This window comes from Coturnix japonica, chromosome 1, assembly GCF_054131305.1.
Source record: "Coturnix japonica strain WE chromosome 1, WE-NBRP24, whole genome shotgun sequence".
Lineage (NCBI taxonomy): Eukaryota > Metazoa > Chordata > Aves > Galliformes > Phasianidae > Coturnix > Coturnix japonica.
In genome coordinates this window covers 8,741,942-8,759,350 of record NC_140663.1, presented here as the reverse complement: position 1 = coordinate 8,759,350, position 17,409 = coordinate 8,741,942, and the positions used below count along the sequence as shown (strand labels likewise).

General features: G+C 36.4%; 1 long non-coding RNA gene across 5 annotated transcripts in view; it reads left to right on the top strand.

Annotated features, from left to right (window-relative positions):
• Nucleotides 1–7,873, top strand: part of LOC116652779 (uncharacterized) — a 44,255-nt gene extending 36,382 nt beyond the window's left edge. For 3 of the 5 annotated variants that reach the window (XR_014948214.1, XR_014948223.1, XR_014948235.1), the window contains 3 exons: nt 168–307; nt 3,659–3,772; nt 5,719–7,873. This is a non-coding gene — a long non-coding RNA (uncharacterized LOC116652779). Of the gene's footprint in view, nt 1–167; nt 447–3,658; nt 3,773–5,718 lie in introns of all 5 variants that reach the window. The other 2 variants (XR_014948252.1, XR_014948262.1) reach the window with 2 other exon arrangements.
• The last annotated feature ends 9,536 nt before the right edge of the window (nt 7,874–17,409 follow it).

The following is a 17,409-nucleotide window of genomic DNA, read 5'->3' as shown; positions in this document are numbered from 1 at the left end:
GTGTTTTTATTAATTTTTGTGCTAAATATAGAGACCTGATGTCACACTGGTATTTTGCTTTACACATGCTTCACAAAGCTTTGCTTTTGCCAACATCTCTTTAATTATTATTATTTTTAATTCTCTCTCCTTTTTTTTTTTTTTTTTTTTTTTTTTTTCCCCCCAAGCTCTAAAATAGGCTCTTTCTTCAAGATGAAGTTTGCATTGACGCAAGAATACAACTATTTTACCTGATCAGTTTTCCATTACAAGATACGCACTGATGAAATTGTCAAAAAAAGATGGTGAAGTTTGAGAAAATACAAAGGTATTTTGATTTTACAAAGAAGACTTTGGAAAAATTTGGGTGATTGATATTGTAATGATAAGCTTGTCTCCTCCTGCACAACTCCTGGCTGTCAGAAGGGATGATTCAGGAATGGTAGTCTCTGCTCTGGACTCCTGAGGTAATGAGAAAGATAACCTTAATGGCAGCAGCATGGAAATGGTCACAGATCACAGGCACTGAAAATGTTTTTGATCTTAGTACCCATGTATTGCTTTTCCTTTTCCTTCTACTAGCTTAGCCACAAAAATTTAGGGGATGACATAATTTTCTGATTACTTCAGTGGATCTTTTAGCTCAGACAGTACAAGTGCTTAATATTTAATACGGGGTTCTGTCCAGGCTCTCTCTACCAACCCTTGTTATTTATATAATCTGGTTATAGAAATTCTGTCAGCACCATCCCTTTCTGTCATGTTAAGCTCTCTAACTGTGAGAGCATATTAACTTGTGTTTTATTATTTTCTGTGCCTTTACATCCATGTCATTAGACACAGCCATTATCCTCGTCTCCTTTCATTTCTGTCTCAAGATCTGACTTCACTGCAGTGCCCGTTCTTAATGAGAGTCCTTAAGTAGACAGGCTGCAAGTGATTCATTTGTATCTCTTGTCCACTTGTTTTATGGAAGAAAAAAGATATCTTTAAAGCTTCCAGTTGAATGCTCAGCCAATAGTTTTTGCAGTCTTGTGTTCCAATTTGTTGCCCTCAGGTTCAGCATCCTTCCACATAGCCTTCTGAGAGCCCCGTGGTGTGGTGCTGTTGTCTAGATTACAGTGATTTTGAGGCAAGGGATGTTTCCTGTTTATTTTCCTACAATAAGCAGCGCAGTGAGTGAACTAATTGAAGCCTCTGGGTGATACCTGCTTACTACTAATATGGAACATATATACATACAAGTGGTTTAAAAATATTAGTGAGGAAATTTTGGTTTTGTGTTGTACCTTATTTTTACATATCTGCTTTCTATTATCTGAATTATGAGGCAAGTGCTACGCTCAGTTCAGGTTTAATATGTGATGAGTACTCACACTTTAATAGAACTCCACATCATAGACACAGCTAGTTCAGAAATTTTCTTCAGAAAAAAAGTCACAGGAATGAATCCCACCAGACTAGGCTGCCCAGAAACACATCCAGCCTAATACTCTGATCTCTCTCTGATATCACACTCAAAAAGCTTAACAGTTTTACAAGGATTGTATTCAGATATGTGTAAAATGGTGAAGACTGACCTAAAAATAATTCTTGAATTGTTCTTTTTCTGCTTCTATTCCATCTGACTGTCTTTACTGAAGCTCTTCAACTTAGTCTGGCAGGTTAGACTACACCAATAAAACCCTCTCAGAGGACAAGTGAAATAGGGCCTAATATATTAACAACATAGTTTTATGCTGGTGATTTTGTGCACTCAGTCCTGGTTAAGAAATCATTCACACCAATAGTAATGCTTCTGGAAATTAGTAAAATTTATTGGTACATGAAATCCTACTTTAGAAGTTGTGCCTTACAGATATTAAAAATGAATCTGTCATAGAACCATGAGTAGAGCTTTTTGCAAAGCATTTGTTTGATGTATAGTTACTCCCTAGAGAAAGGCATATCCAAGAATGATCTCTGAGTAAATGAGTGCACTTGGCACATCTTCGAATAATGTCAAAGCTTCTCTGGCTCCAAGGGGGAGTTTTGCTTTGACAAACCTAGTTCCACTGCCTTTTGCTTACAATGAATTCAGGAAATTTGGAAGTATATGAAAGGAATATATCAATGGAATGATACCTACAATGAACAGATAGCATTTATTAGCAGACAATGTAAAAAGAACAAACAAGCAGTTATTACAGTTTTCTTAGAAATCTGCTTTGTCTTTCACCTGAATGTATTTCACGCATCAGTCTCTCCAGCAAACAAAGAAGAATACTGCAGTTGAACTCCATCAATATGAGATGACCCAGACGATTATTTTCAGAGGAAACTATGTTATTATTTATATTAGCTGTGTAGATGCAAGATGCTCTGCCTAAGGTGCTTTTGTGGTGGAGAGAGACAGGTCTGACAGCTCGCTTTCAAGTCCTGCAGCATTCAATGGCAATCAGTTCATATTTTGCTCTCAGATACCTTCTACTAAGTCAACCACAACAAACACTTCTCCAGAGATGCATGTTTATATCTCATTGAAATACTAAATGAAAACACCTGGTGGGTAGGTTATTTAATTGATTGGTGGGGGTGACACATGGCTGAACTTACTTGTGCAGAAGCTGATCATTAATTAAGCAGCCAGGCCAGGGGCTGCAAGCAAGCATGTATGTTTAGCTGCTTGGGGATTTGTTTCTTTGGAGCTGCCTGACAATGTGATGCAGATTTCTGTACTCCCATGGCACTCCCAGCTTCCTCACAACTCACAAGAAGCCACTGGAAAATACGGATAATTCTCTCAGGATGCAAGGCAGACCGGTGGTGGTATGAGACAACAAATAGCCACAGGAAGATTGAGTATTGTTGCTCTTGCATGTAGGAACATTCTGTTTATATGGGCATTCGGTGCAAGTTCTGGTTGGTTCTGCTGCATAAAAATATGTGGATTAAAATTACACAGTCTGATTGTGATAAGGGGGGAGAATGGTTTTAAACCAAAAGAGGGGAGATTCAGATTAGGTAGATTAAAAGGATTTATTTATTTATTTATACTCAGAGGGTGCAGAGGCACTGGAACCCTCTGCCCAGAGAGGCTGTGGATGCCCCATCCCTGGAGGTGTTCAAGGCCAGGCTAGATGGGGTGCTGGGCAGCTGGATCTGTTTGGAGGTGTCCCTACTAAAATCGGGAGAACTAGTTGGGCTGTAAGGTCAATTCCAACCCAAGCTATTCAATGGTTTCAGGATTGTATGTTTCCAAGTATGAAGTTCAACTCAGAGTTCTGGATGTCTTCGTTCCCTGTTGAGTTCTCTTACCCAACAGTGCCATTCATGGAGTTTTGCAGGAAGCAGCCAACAGTGAACTTCTGCCAAGAACTTCTAGGAAAACACTCCTAAAAGACACCACAGGGATATAACACACCATAATTGCACTGAAGTGAGAAGACCTTCAAAGTTGTTTAGCTCCAGTCTGTGATAGGAGTTAACTCATTTTCTGGTGTGAGGGCACTCTTATTAACAGTAATCCTGCTGCCTGAACAGGTTAGCAGTAGAACTAGGATACAAACTGTAGGGAAGTTCTGGTAGAGTTCCCTGAGAGATTCAGTCTCATAAAAGTGATAGTTCATCATATAGCAAAAAGTAAGTATGCTACCCTGGGAGAAAGAAACTCAGTTTTCTTCACTTGAATATGTTCTAGCTATTTGCAGAATCACAGAATTTTAAAGGTTGGAAAGGACCTCTGAAGATCATCTAGAACAAGCCTTCTGCTAATGAAAGTTTCTTAGAATGGGTTGCAATGGAAAACCTCCAGGTGGGTTTTTAAAAAAAATTAAAAAATATATATTATATATTATTATATATATGTACATATATATATATATATATATACAAGTTTAGAATATTGAAATCTCAATGTTTGGGGGGAGGGGAGAGGGCTCCTGCTAAAGCTTTGGTTCCCAGCCCTGAGGCCAGAAAGGGACCAGTGCTAACATTCAAACACTGGCAGCTAGCTACCTACCTTCAGCTAGATGTATTTTTTTTTGCAAGTAGATCAGAAATACCTTTTCAGATGCTTGCATTGGACAAAAGTTACATGCTGGTGTGAGCTCATTACGGTCCTGAAGTTTTCACAGTTCTTTAATAAAGCTAGTTTAAATGTCAGTTACTTTCATCCTAGTGGATTTGTGAACCATTGGGGAATTCAAGGTTCATTTGAGCAGCTGGATGTTGCAGTACATCTCATGTTCGTGGAATTGGTATTTGTGGAAAGACTGCAGAAACAGAACTAGTACACAGTATTTGCTTATGCTGCAACTAAAAGCACAGTGATGAGATCCCAAAGATAGCTGTAGCTAAGACAGTCATAATATATTCTCCTAGTATTTGATCACTGCATACATATCTATGGCTTTTTCTGCACCATAAAATATATGTGCAATTATTTTTATAGCCATGGTACTTGGAGAATATAATATATGCACTTTTTTATTATTTTCTTGCAGTTAAATGAACTGTTCAAGCAAATTAAAAACACTGAAAGGATTAGCTGAATTCTGTCACTCAAAAATGAGTCTCAAGTTAACTTTGCATATCATGAAAATAGTTGTAACACCCAAAGCTTAAATTCTTGCACTATTTTCTTTTGCAAAAATATTTTCTTTCAAAAGTACATAGACAGTTTTTATGGTCTTACTAATAGCATTGCTCTGTTGTAAAATGGTTAGTTAGTATTCAGGAGTGGATCTGATCAAAAAATAAGGACGAGAGTAGAGAGAGCCTGTTAGGCTTCAGAGAAGAAAACCAATTTTGCAATACACCTTTTAGAGGAAAGTTGTTCTTCTAAGATTCAACAATGAAAATTGGAGTCTAACTATCAACAATAAACTGCAGATTGTAAATTCAGATTCTTCCAAATGTTGCATTCTAAAATTTGGTCCAGCTTAGTAGCTACTTAATTTTATTCTCAGTGGGACACGTGGATTTTCTCATTCTGAAGATTTCTGTATGCTTAATCTTAAACTTTTGCATGAGGGTATGTTATACTTCACATTTTTTAAAAAAAGATCTGAGTTGTAATGGACAATATCCATTCTGTATGTTGTATTTACTACTAAAACAGCATTTTTACACTACAACAGTGTTTGGCCATTGCAGTATCACTGCATGGGCAATTTCTTGTTCTAACCCACGTGTGAACAAGAGTTTGCAAATATAAATTTTAAAGGTAATTTAATACCACACACAGATACTTGTATGTAATGTTCATTTATTCCTGAAGCATTTCCAGTCAAAAAGAATACTTTAATCCTACAGCATCCTTATAAAGTTGAATAATTAGTCTATTACAGCTGGGTGAAGAAATTGTAACACTGTACCAAAATAAGTTTTTTTCTGCATATCTGAAGAAAAGTGTCAAATTCTACATTGTGTATCTGCACACACTACTTACAGACATGAATGCTGCTATGAAAAACTGTATTCCTTGTTCAGATTTGTACTTCCTTGATTCCTCTTCCTTGAGCCATTTTCTAAAGTCTTACGAAATCAGTATTACTAGTGATTCTGACTTTGAATCAGCTGCTTTTTGTCTTTGCTTGTCATTGAACCTAAAGACTTAAGAAACAATCAACCCTTTCTCACTAGCCAGCCTGAGCTGAGCAGGTGCTGAAATGTTCTACTCCTGTAACTGCTGTTGTTTCTGTTTTCTGTTAATTAGGCCACATAAAAATGTATTGCTTTTTTTTTTTTTTTTAACAGGAATGGAGCAGAATGATGCATTTGTTCTCAAGGGATGTGTCCATTTTCTATGCATGAATGCACTATCTAAAGCGTTGCCTAGCACGTGTCAAACACATTTGTCTTATCTGGTAAAATAATTAAATCACAGAAACTTGTATTATAGAAAAAATGAATGCCTCTTTTTTTTTTTTTTATCAACTAGGTTATTTTCTTGAAGGAAAAGGTTATAAAAATGATATATATAGAAGAAGCTTATCACTATCTTATGTTTTCTAAAATAGAGCTGATTTTGATTTTATTTAGAGGAGATGCCTAGCAAGCATCAAACATTTCAGATTTTTACTGAAAACTAAAAGATGTGCCCAAAGATTCATGAATGTATTAATTAAAATGATGTCAGGAAACCTACATATTTGAAGGGCCAAACCATAAGTATACAATGTTCATTCCTATGACAGTTTGAAAGTATACTAGTTAGTTTCTGACAACAATGGAAATATCACTGTACATTTATTAATAATATTTTTCATAGTCTGAATTTCTCTGCTAATTTATTTTTGCTAGTGCTAGAAAAATATATATACATAACTTAGCAAATTTGCAGGTAGTAAGGAGATTTGACTTTAATGCAGCTTCAGGCAATAGTTATATATAAACAGTGCATGATGCATTCATATTTTCAGCTGAAAATCAGATTGCTGACATCAGTAGTTGTTGAAATTGAAACTTTTGCAAGAAAAGAAAAAAACAAACTACAGTACAATGGTGCAAAAGTACTGCACAGTGAGATGGAGGAAAACATGAATTACTCAGTTTGATGCCGGCCACTTCTGAAACTTCTGAAAAGGCATCCACTGATCACAAGGGGGTGCTGGATCAAGCACTGAGGAAAAGATTTTGGGTAAAAAGAGGAGCAAAAATCAAGGTAGTTTGTAAGGATGTGACATCAGACCTTTCACTGCCTCCAGTGGTTTACTTGTATGCGTCTTTCAGTATGTGCATGTGATTGTGGGTTATTTTTGATTCAATGTAATTTTTTAATCTTTATTTATTCAATTATTTATTACACTTTTGAAGACATACACAGAATTTTGCATTTCAGATGTAGTTTTCAGTACATTTATTGCAAATACTGACTTCCTATACATTGTTTTTTCTTTGTCAGTTTAGAATAACATTAACTAGATTTTCAGATTCTTGTTCTATTTGGTTGACTGATGCTACCTGTTTGCCAGCGAACCTTAAAAAAAGTAAAAGCTCTGGATTCTAAGCCCTTGTTGAGGATGGCTGATATGTAGAAAGGGTTGTCATTGCTGTAGGGGATGCAGGCTAATAAATAACCTAATTCTGGGAGCTGTGCAAAATTTCTGTGTCCTCCAGCATGTTTTATGCAGTTATGATGTAGACGATAGTTTTATGTCTGCATGGAGACAAGGTTTTAATGTAGATGATTCTTTCCTTTATTAATCAGTTCATGATCTTACCTACCTGAGCAGGAAAATGGTGTGAGAGGATTTTTGGTGGGTTTGCAGATGAGAGGCAGTGGAAGACTGGAATAACACACACAAAAGGAAGCTGCAGAGCTGTTTCTACATCTTGATGTTTTTACATGAATTGAGTCCAAGAAAGCTTTGATACCGTGGGAACTGAGAACATGGATTATTTTCCATAGATTTAAGAACATTGAAATTCCCCACTTGATGCACAGAAGAGGTTGAACTATAATGATGTAGACTATATTTTTGCTATGTCTTATGTAGCATGTGCTGTATTCTGACTGAAAATGAAAAAAACACTGAGCATTTTTGAGCCTACAAGTAAGAATTTGAGAAATACATCTGCAATTGTCTCAAGGTAGTTTAAATGCAAACTGTATAAGGAAAAGAATCAAACCACCAAATTAATCATCTCTTAAGTACTGAAAAATGTTTACTGGAAATGGAAATATTTTTATGCAATTCAATATACTTTAACTTTGAAATATGTATGTCAGATTTTTTAATTTTTTTTTTCTAAAGAAAAATCAGGGTTATCTTTGAAAGGTATTTTTCACAGCTAAGGCAATAAAATGGAAATCTCCCAGATCTTCATAAATAAAGGAGTTTAATTGAAGCATTTTACATATCTTATAACCTTGATTACAAAACAAATAAACAAACTGATTGTATTTATATTTTTAATGGTGTTGTATCTCTCTCTGCAGCTGCCTGGAATACTGGTTTCAAATTCACTTTGTTTGGTTTGGCTACCTAGAAAACACAGCTGATGAAATACAAAACCAATCTGACTTGAAAATGTTCTTGAGTTCACTGATCACTGGAAGTATTACAAACACCACACATTTGAGAAAATATTCCTTGTTGGTTTGCTTTGCTTTACTGGTTTTTACTATGTATTTCAATGTTAGTTGCAGTAAGTGAACCAATCAGTTTGTTTTGAGACAGGAGAGACCTCCAAGATATTTTTATGTGTTGATGACCAAAAGAGAGATTAGAAAGGGCCTTGTTGCCAGTGCTTTTGAGAAACAGTCTCTGGTGTTATTTCATTCTATATCTATGATGGTTACAAACACTGCAACAACAGTGCCTACTCCAGCTGATCAGCTGAAGAGAAACTGAGCCTTCATCTTTATTAATACTGTTATTAATACAGGATAATTACAACTACTCTTTCTGAAAATACTTTATTTGGTTAATGAAATCCAGGAATGGAGTTCCTGAACTATGAAGGTATAGTTGTGCTTGGAAGGGATACACTTTCATTCTGAGGAACTTAATATTTTTCAGTATGAAATGCTGTGCCAAAAACGGATCTGAATGTAAACAAACAAACAAACAAAATAAATAGATAAATATATAAATTAAATATATATATATTTCTTCAAAAAGGGGATCAAGAAGTTATTCAGAACCTTAGGTGTGGTGTTTTTCAAAACTGATATTTGAACTACTGGACTATTAAATCAAGGGTGTCAGGGGAGGTCATCTAATTCTCATCCTGTTGCAGCCCAAACTGGTGAGCATACTCTAGGAGCATCAGCTATGAGGGGAAAAAAAAAAATAAAAATAATCTAATCTATCTATCTATCTATCTATCTATCTATCTATCTATCTATCTAATCTAGTGTTTATTCACTCTATTAGGTCTAGGAAGCAATTCAGTGTTCAGCTACTTTGCATACTGAGTGCATTCATTACTGAATACAGATATCATGGCTGAAACAAGTATATGGAGCTAGGGCATTCAGGTACCTCCTATGTCAGGGGTCATCTGCTTAGGGATTTCATACAGAATACCTTTATTTACACTCAGAAAGCATTTGGATGTGTGAGAGAAATAGGAGTAAAACAAAATAAGACATTCTCTGATTAATAATGCTCTTATAGAAAGAAGGAAGTCTTAAACCTGGGTCTTACAATCCAAGGTCTTTTGTTACCCTTTCTGGTGAAAAGTGAGACAAGAGAGCTGAAAAATCACAGAACTACTCCAAACAAGAGTCACATATAGTACAAACCCTGTAATCTCTGATCATGCTGGTATGCCAGAAATGAGCAGAGTAATAGCAGCTTTTATCTCACAGAGGAACTAGAAGAGCACATCGAAGATTAAAAAGACCTGAAATCTCAAGTTAATAATGGGAATTTAAAACTGCCTACAATTACAACTGTGTCATTTGGCAAATATGAAATGGTGAGATGACTGAGGAAATGGTAGTACCTGATAATGTTTAAAGTGACCAACAGAAGTAGATAAAAAGTAAGGCAAGGCTAGAATTAGACATTTTATTTATGTATTGAGGTTTAAATATCTGGTTAGCCTGAAATCATCTGAGCAGCTCTTTACAAAATTCCTCATCTTAAACTATCTGGTCCTGCCTTCCTATATGAATACATTTTGTCTCAGCCAAATTTTTTCACTATGGCTATATATTCTTTTTCAGAAAGCATGTGGCCCTGAAAGGGAAAACAAAAAGTTGATGTAGAAGAAAGAAATGAAATGCAAAGGTGAAGATGTGAGTGAAACAGAGAAATTCTCCAGCTGTGAAAGGCTTTGTATGCGTAGCAGTGGTGCTGACCTGCTAAACAAGTCCATAAAAAGTTCCAGTGTGCTTATATCCATGTCTGCTTAATACAGAAAACACAGCCTCACTGAAGATCCACTTTTGACTTGTTTTTAAATCAGCTGGGTCTGGAAACTACATTGCCTTACTAACGTTGTTACAAGCAACAAAAGCACCAAAAAAACCTCACAAGTTAATGGTTTCCAGAGAGGGTCTGCCCAACAAAATTTGTACCTGCCTGTAAATCCAGTGTTGCTGTATTGTATGTGTCTATACATGAGCTGGTCACTTGAGATTTTCTTCAAAAGGGAGAAATAAACTTTGAGGGTGGGATATAGTCAGTTAATTATGAGTAGACATACTACATTTTAGAGTGACAGCTTTTCAGAAAGAGAAACCAGAAGCCACTAAGTCCATTTGGTCAGATGAGACCCACATCTTTGAGTGTCCAGTTAACCCTGTTGCTACAGGCTACAAATCACCCTCTGAAATGTCTAGCTATCTAAGTAGATAAGAAAGGAAAAAAATAATTTTTATACTTCCAATGTATGTAGATTGCTCCGAAAGTAGTGCCTTCTGTTCATTTCTGAGGAAATTGCAACAGATGGAAAGAGCACAGTAACACTATTTTATAGAGCAAATTCTCAGCATCAAAATTCTATTTTTCAATATAGTCACCATCAGTAGCTAGTTTACTCAGATGAGCTAAATGAGCTGCTCTTAATTTCATGGTGTGACAGCTACACATGGCCATCCAGAACACAGTTTGTCTTTCATGCAGCTGTTTCATGTTTCATGCAGCGCTGAAACACATCACCCATTGCCTCACCAAGCTCATATCCATTATATGGTCTCCATAAATGTTCAGCAAGTGTTGATGAATGTCAGTGGGAGCCATTTTTTTCTCATGGAGGAATTCAGTTGCACATATTTGCTTTGTCCGTACTTCCACATCAGATGTCAGTTTGTCAGAGTGCCATTCGGCTGCTGTCTGTCACGTGACAACAAAATGTAATGTCATTTTGGTGTCATATCACCAACATCCATGATCTAGTGAGTCAAATGGAATGCTTTACTTTCAGAGAAGCCCAAATATTTAAAACCTATTAAGTAGAGAAGACTTCAGAGCCAGATTTTTATGTCACAGTCCTCATTCCCGAGGCAGAATTGTAGCTGTACCTTTGTCTTCAGCTTTGAACTCTGGACATTTACCAGATATGTCACAAACAAAACTGAGTAAAATATGTAGTGCTAAACATTACTTACTCATGTTCAATAACCGTTTGTTTAGTAGAGAAAAATGGTCTGCTGTGGTGTGTTTATTTTGGTTGTAATAAAGAATACAGTTCAAGTAAACTCAGTGAATAGAATAGCAATATAATTGACACAATCATTCTAAAGTATATTTGCTAGGATGGGTCAAATTCCTTTGGGAATTTGGATGAGATTTGTATGGTTTCTGCAAGCAGTGTTTACCTATTTTGCATCACAGAGCCTGACGTCAATATTTTACATGAAGTGAAAAATGACAGAAACGCACATTGCTAGTGTCCATCTGTGAAGCATAACACAGATTTATAATTTTAATTAAAGCAAGAAAACACAATTCTGAAAGTCCAGCACTAGAAAACATTACATTTATAGAAGAGGCTTTTGTAAATAGCTCCTACAATTTCAAATAGACCTGAACACAGTGCAATTCTAATAGGACTGAACAGTAAATGGTTGCATTATGAGAACTCAAGCTCTGGATATCAATAGTATAATGCTGTAGGTCTATCTGTTACGAATTATGACAGTAATACCCAGCTGTTTACTTATATTTATTAAGTCACATCTTTTATTTCCACAAATACTGATCATCTTCAATGATAACTCCACTCCCATACTTCATAAAGATTTTGGTGGTTAATCAGACCAAGTTAGGTGGTTTTGAACTGAAGATGCACCAATTCAAGCCATTCATGTCATCCAGAGAAATGGCTTCTCATGGAAAGGACAATAAGACTAGCTCGGGTCAAGAGATTTTGAAACTATTATAGCTGTGGAAGAACTTGTTTAGACACTGTAACTCACACCATGTGCATGTCAGGGTTACTTCCTCTTCAAATGTAAAAATAATCCATTGTTTCATTTCCTCTTCCACATAAGGACATAGATATCAAAGGCAAAATCCAATATCTCCATTGCCACTGAGCCTGAAGCATTGGCCAGTCATCACACAAGTTTTATATCTATGAGCACTGCCTGCTCATGGATATATGGAAAATAATCTTCTTTGTCCCTGGAGAATTCAGGAACCTTACTTGGGAAGTACCAGATGTACTCATATGAGCCAGAAACAACCATTCACTGTCTTTGATTCTGACTTTAATTTACTCAGTTGGAATACATTAAATACATGAGCTAAAGGGCATGAGGTGTGAAGTGAATTAGTAATGAGCATTCACATCTGTAAACATGTTTATCATTAAAAAAAGAATGTGGATAAATTTTTCTTATATTCAAGCAATGTGATCAACACTGTAAAAGACTACATCAAATTATATAGGTTCTATGAATAGAATGAACTGAAGATCTAAGGAGATAATGAATAAGAATATAAACATGAAAATGAATAAATAAATAAGTAAAATCCCTGATAATTCATTTTTAAAGAAAAAAAAAAATAAATAAAATTGAGTAGACATTACCAGTGAATGGAGAAATTATAGAGACCAAACTGTGGATGTGAGCAAAGTGAAGCAATAGGTGGTGTATTTCTGCAGTTGTGATAGTGACAGTGGGTCACCTTCAAAGGTGCAGACTTTTAAGAGAGTAGAATGAGGTTCTTGTTTACTGCTGGTGAAAATGCATAACTAGTGGTGGTGACTGTGTCAAAAATAATGCTTTTAACTGAGAATATGCTCTATTAAATGCTGTTATTGTGCTCTTTGTATAGGTTCTACTTTCCTTGGAAATACATAGGGGGCACTACCTTTGATGCAGCCTATGTATATCATAGAATCATAGAACCCTTAGAGTTGGAAGGGACCTTTATAGGTCAGTATGTGACCTAATATAATTCATTTACCCCCACTGTGGTCTAGGTAGGCCAAAATGTTGAACATCCATGTTCTAACCCATGTCTTGCACTCTCTTGTTGCTATGTTTTTCCATTCGTAACTCTGATCTCTGCAGTCGAGATATGTCCACTTATGAGGTAACTGAAAGTGTAAGGCCTCTTTAATTTATTCCAATTTATTCTCAGTTTCTCTAGGCTAAGAAACTGCACAAGGATGGCTACTGGTTTTCAATCATCTTCTCTCAATTTGATAGTTAAAGTCCAGGTGATGAGCCACTGCATTCTACACCAGTCTTGCCTCTAACAGAATAAGCTTGCAAAGACAGGCTAAATTTAGCTATAGTTTAGCACAATACTCTTTACAGCTGTTATTTTTCTATTTGCTTTAAAATCTATATCAAACAGAAGGGAATGGCACACTGACACATTAAAGATGAGAATGTTCTCAGTTCAATAACCCGTACATGATGATCAGCCACTTACTATACACAGCTAAAAGGCATAAATAGAAGACACTAATAAAGTTTGTTTTTTGTTGTTGTTTTTTTTTTCTTACCACAATTTAAGTAGTAATTTTAATTCTCAGCTTCTGGGAAGAAAGTTCCTTGATGTACATCTTGTTTTTTCTTTGAATTTTTAAACATAAACCATCAACAATCTGTCATAGGTGCTGGATGGAAGGAAGATTTTTGCCTCGTTCCTATTCTTAAGCCTCCTTATCTCTCTCTCTCTCTCTCTTTCACACACACACACACACACACACACACACACACACACAAAAATAAATAAATAAATAAATAAATAAAATAATGCTGTTCACCAAATTATTTTCCCTTGAGTCCCTGGGCTGTGAAAATTTGCACTGTGTTCTTCTGCACTGTCCTAAAGACAACTGCTGGGCTGGTCCCAAAACCATATCTGTGTATCATGCAAGTAATGAACTTGTAAATACAGTCCTATAAGAAACTGTGGCATATCATCTGAAGTGTACAGAGCACATCATTTCCAATCTGGTAGCATATTCTTCTAAATATAGTAGGTAGTCTGTAGGCATGCAACAGTATGAATAAACAAGGAGACAGGAAAGAAGTCTGTAGCATTATGTTTGTAGGTCATGTACTTACAGCAGTTAATTTTTGACTCATTTTAATCTGCAGATTTCTTCTTTTTCTACCTCTGTTTCTGCTCAGCATTTACTGAGAAATAGCTGCAATATACAGCTCATACAATTCTTGACGGTTTGTTTTCTTCCCACATGATCTGGACCTGTAACTGTGAAGCTGAACAGTTGCTACATTTCTTTCTGAGTGTTCTCAGCAAAGCTGTGAGCAAGACTAAAAACTCTGGAATTGTCTTTGTCCAAAGTTAAAAATAAGTTTTATAGCTTAATATCTTACAAAGATGGATGCTATCAGTCCTGTTGCTAGCCAAGTCAAATTCCTGAGTTACCAATAGTACAGAGTGTCAGAGATTTTTAAGCTCTGAATTTGCTATATAAATACAGATTAATTAATGTCTACAAGGCCTTTGTATAAACACCAACTAATCTGTTAAAAAGGAAATAGGAATGATCCTCGTCACTAATAAAAATTTCCTCAGGGACTTCAGTGAGTGTTGGATGAGACAGTAAATGCTTAGAAATTCTGTTTAGCAGCAACACATTGTAGGAGGTGGTTCTTTTCTACCAGTAATACAGAGCCAACAGCTTAGGTTTGATAAGACCCCTTAAATCATAAAACCATAGACTGTCTTGAGTTGTAAGGGATCTTGAATGTCATTGAGTTCCAACCCCCAGCAGGTGACCCAACGAACTGGCAAACTATGTATGGTGTGCATTCATAGCGAGAAGGGTAAAGAGTAGGAAGACAGGTCTAGGAAAGATAAGATAACCTTCCCTTCTGTGAATTCATGAAGCTTTCAAAATACTAATAGGTCATGTCTCATAATGTGCCTACTGTAAGTAATAATGAAAGCTCCGAGGTACAAGACCAGTTTTCCCATGAATAATTTTGGATGTATTGGTTTTGGGAGGTTAAAATCTGCTTGAAGTTTGTTCAGTGTTATGAAACTTTGGGACAATTTGTTAATTTTCTATCATGTAAGTTTTCAAACAACAAAGTTTATAAAATATTTAATTATCAAATTAAAAAATAAAATTTTCCCATTGTCAGAATTCTAACTACATCTCCAATTGTCATGCAAAGGTTAAAAATTAGTTCTAGCAAGCCTTTCTATTTTAGGTATAAAACATTGTAGGATGAACTAGGCCTCTGAGATGGAAAATTCCAGGTCTAAAGTGCACTTTGTTCCCCAGCTTCTCCTGCCTGTTTGACAGAAAACTTTACCAACTGGAAGTCTATTTATAAAATTATGTTGTTGTTTTGAGCCATTCTCAAGGAATGGAATCTTTGGATAGAAGTTTGTGAAGGTACTGTGCTGAGAAAGAAAGAAAAAAAAAAAAGCAGGAAATCGTCTTAAGGACAGACTAAAGAAAAAACAAACAAAAGCTAGTGGAGAAAGACAGAAGGTCAGTAGATGTTATAGCATGTGAACAGGGCAGTCATGGAGCTAAGCCAGAGTAAGGGCAACATTTATGATAAGGTGGCTTGAGTACAGCACATGAAAGCCATTACTTCCCCAAGTAAATGGGCAGAGAATCAGTCAGACTAGAAAGGATTACAGATATCTGTCCCAGAAACAGCTGAAAAGCCACATGTAAATATTATTTGTACTTTTGTTTTCAGAATCACTACTATCTGCTTTTTGAAGGTGACCTGGAAAAACTGCTTAGTTTCAAAATCTGGGAATGTGGAAAAGTTCATTATCCATACGCTGTTACTTTCCTAATTTTCTGTGGTTTTTCTCTTTTGAATTTTTGCCTCTCCTAGCATCCCATCAAAATAATGTTTTCATGTTTTCAGTACTTCACATTGTGTTTAAGCCCATAATCAAAGTTTTCAGAAATAGTTAAACTCTCGATTGATCACTTATGTTTTTAAATGATTGATTGCATTAATAAATAGAAGGTAGCAAAAACAAATGCAATCCAATAACGTATACTGAGTTTAAGTTTTCTAGTACCTCAGGACTGAAGTTGTTGAGTCATGTAACCCCTCCTACATGCATTTAAACAGATCCCTTCCATCAGAAGGCAGAGTACATAAAAAACAACATTAGAACTGTAGGATCATAGCATATCTCAAGTTGGATCATCAAGTTCAGCTCCTGGCTCCATGGTTGACCACCCAAAATTCAAAACATATTTCTGAGAGCATTGTCCAAACACTTCTTGAAGTCCAACAGACTTGGTGCTGTTTCTACTGCCCTAGGGAGGCTGCTCTAGTGCACAACCACCCTCATAGTGAAGAATCTTTTCCTAATACCCAACCTGATCCTCCCCTGATACAACTCCATGACATTCCCTCAGGTTCTTTTGCTATTACCAGACAGAAAGAATCAGTGCTGCCCTTCTGCTCCCCTCAAGGAGCCACAGGCTATCATGAGACTTCCTGTCAGTCTCCCCTTCCTTGGACTGAACAAACCAAGGGACCTCAGCTGCTTCTCAAACTCCTTGCCCTCTAGATTCTTTGCCACATGTATAGCCCTTCTTTGGACACTATATAGCAATTTTATATCCAAAACTGCATCCAAAACTGCACCCAAAACTGCACACATTGCTCAAGATGAGGTTACAGCAGCGAAGAGCAGAGCATGACAATCCCTTCTCTTGCTTGGGTAGCAGTGCTGGATCTGATTCACTCTTTGGAATGCTGACTCAGATTCAACCTTCATCAACCAGAACCCAGCATTCCTTTCTGTTAAAATACCCTCCAACTTTGAGCATATATCCAGGGTTTTATTGTCCCAGGCATAGCATTTAGCACTTGCTCTTGATTAAGCTAATGTGCTTGGTTATTGCCCAGCCCTCTAATTTGTCAAGATCTCTCTGCAAGGCCTCTATACCCCTGAGAAATTCAACAGCTCCTCTCAATTTATTGTTGTCTGCAAACGTACCAAACTTCAAGTCCTTTATTTAAGTCACTTACAAAAGCATAGAAGACAACTGGCCCTTAAGTGGAGCCCTGTGGAACCCCAAAAGTGATTGGCCACCAGCATGATATAACTCCTTTTACAATAATGCTGTGAGCCTGACCAGCTAACCAATTGTCCACCTATGACATTATGCTTTTATCTAGATGAATGCTGAACATTTCATCCAGAAGTATGCCTAAAAGATTTCTTCAGCTGGTTTTTAGGCAGGTAACCTTGTCATAAAAGGAAATTAAGTTTGTTAAACAAGACTTTCCTCTCTTGACAAATGACTGCATTATCTCTCAAGTGTTGATGTAACTCAGAATAATCTCCATAATTTTACCAGGCACTGAAGTGAAACTGACAGGTCGGTAATTACAAGTCTTCTTTTCTGCCCTTCTAAAAAACTGGGACAATATTTGCCACTTCCAATCAAAAGGAATCTTTCCAGATTCCCAAGAGTACTGAAAAATAACTGAGAGAGGTCTCTCAGAGACATCAGCCAGCTCTTTAAGTATGCTAGGAAGAATACTATCGGGCCTTGTAGATGTTA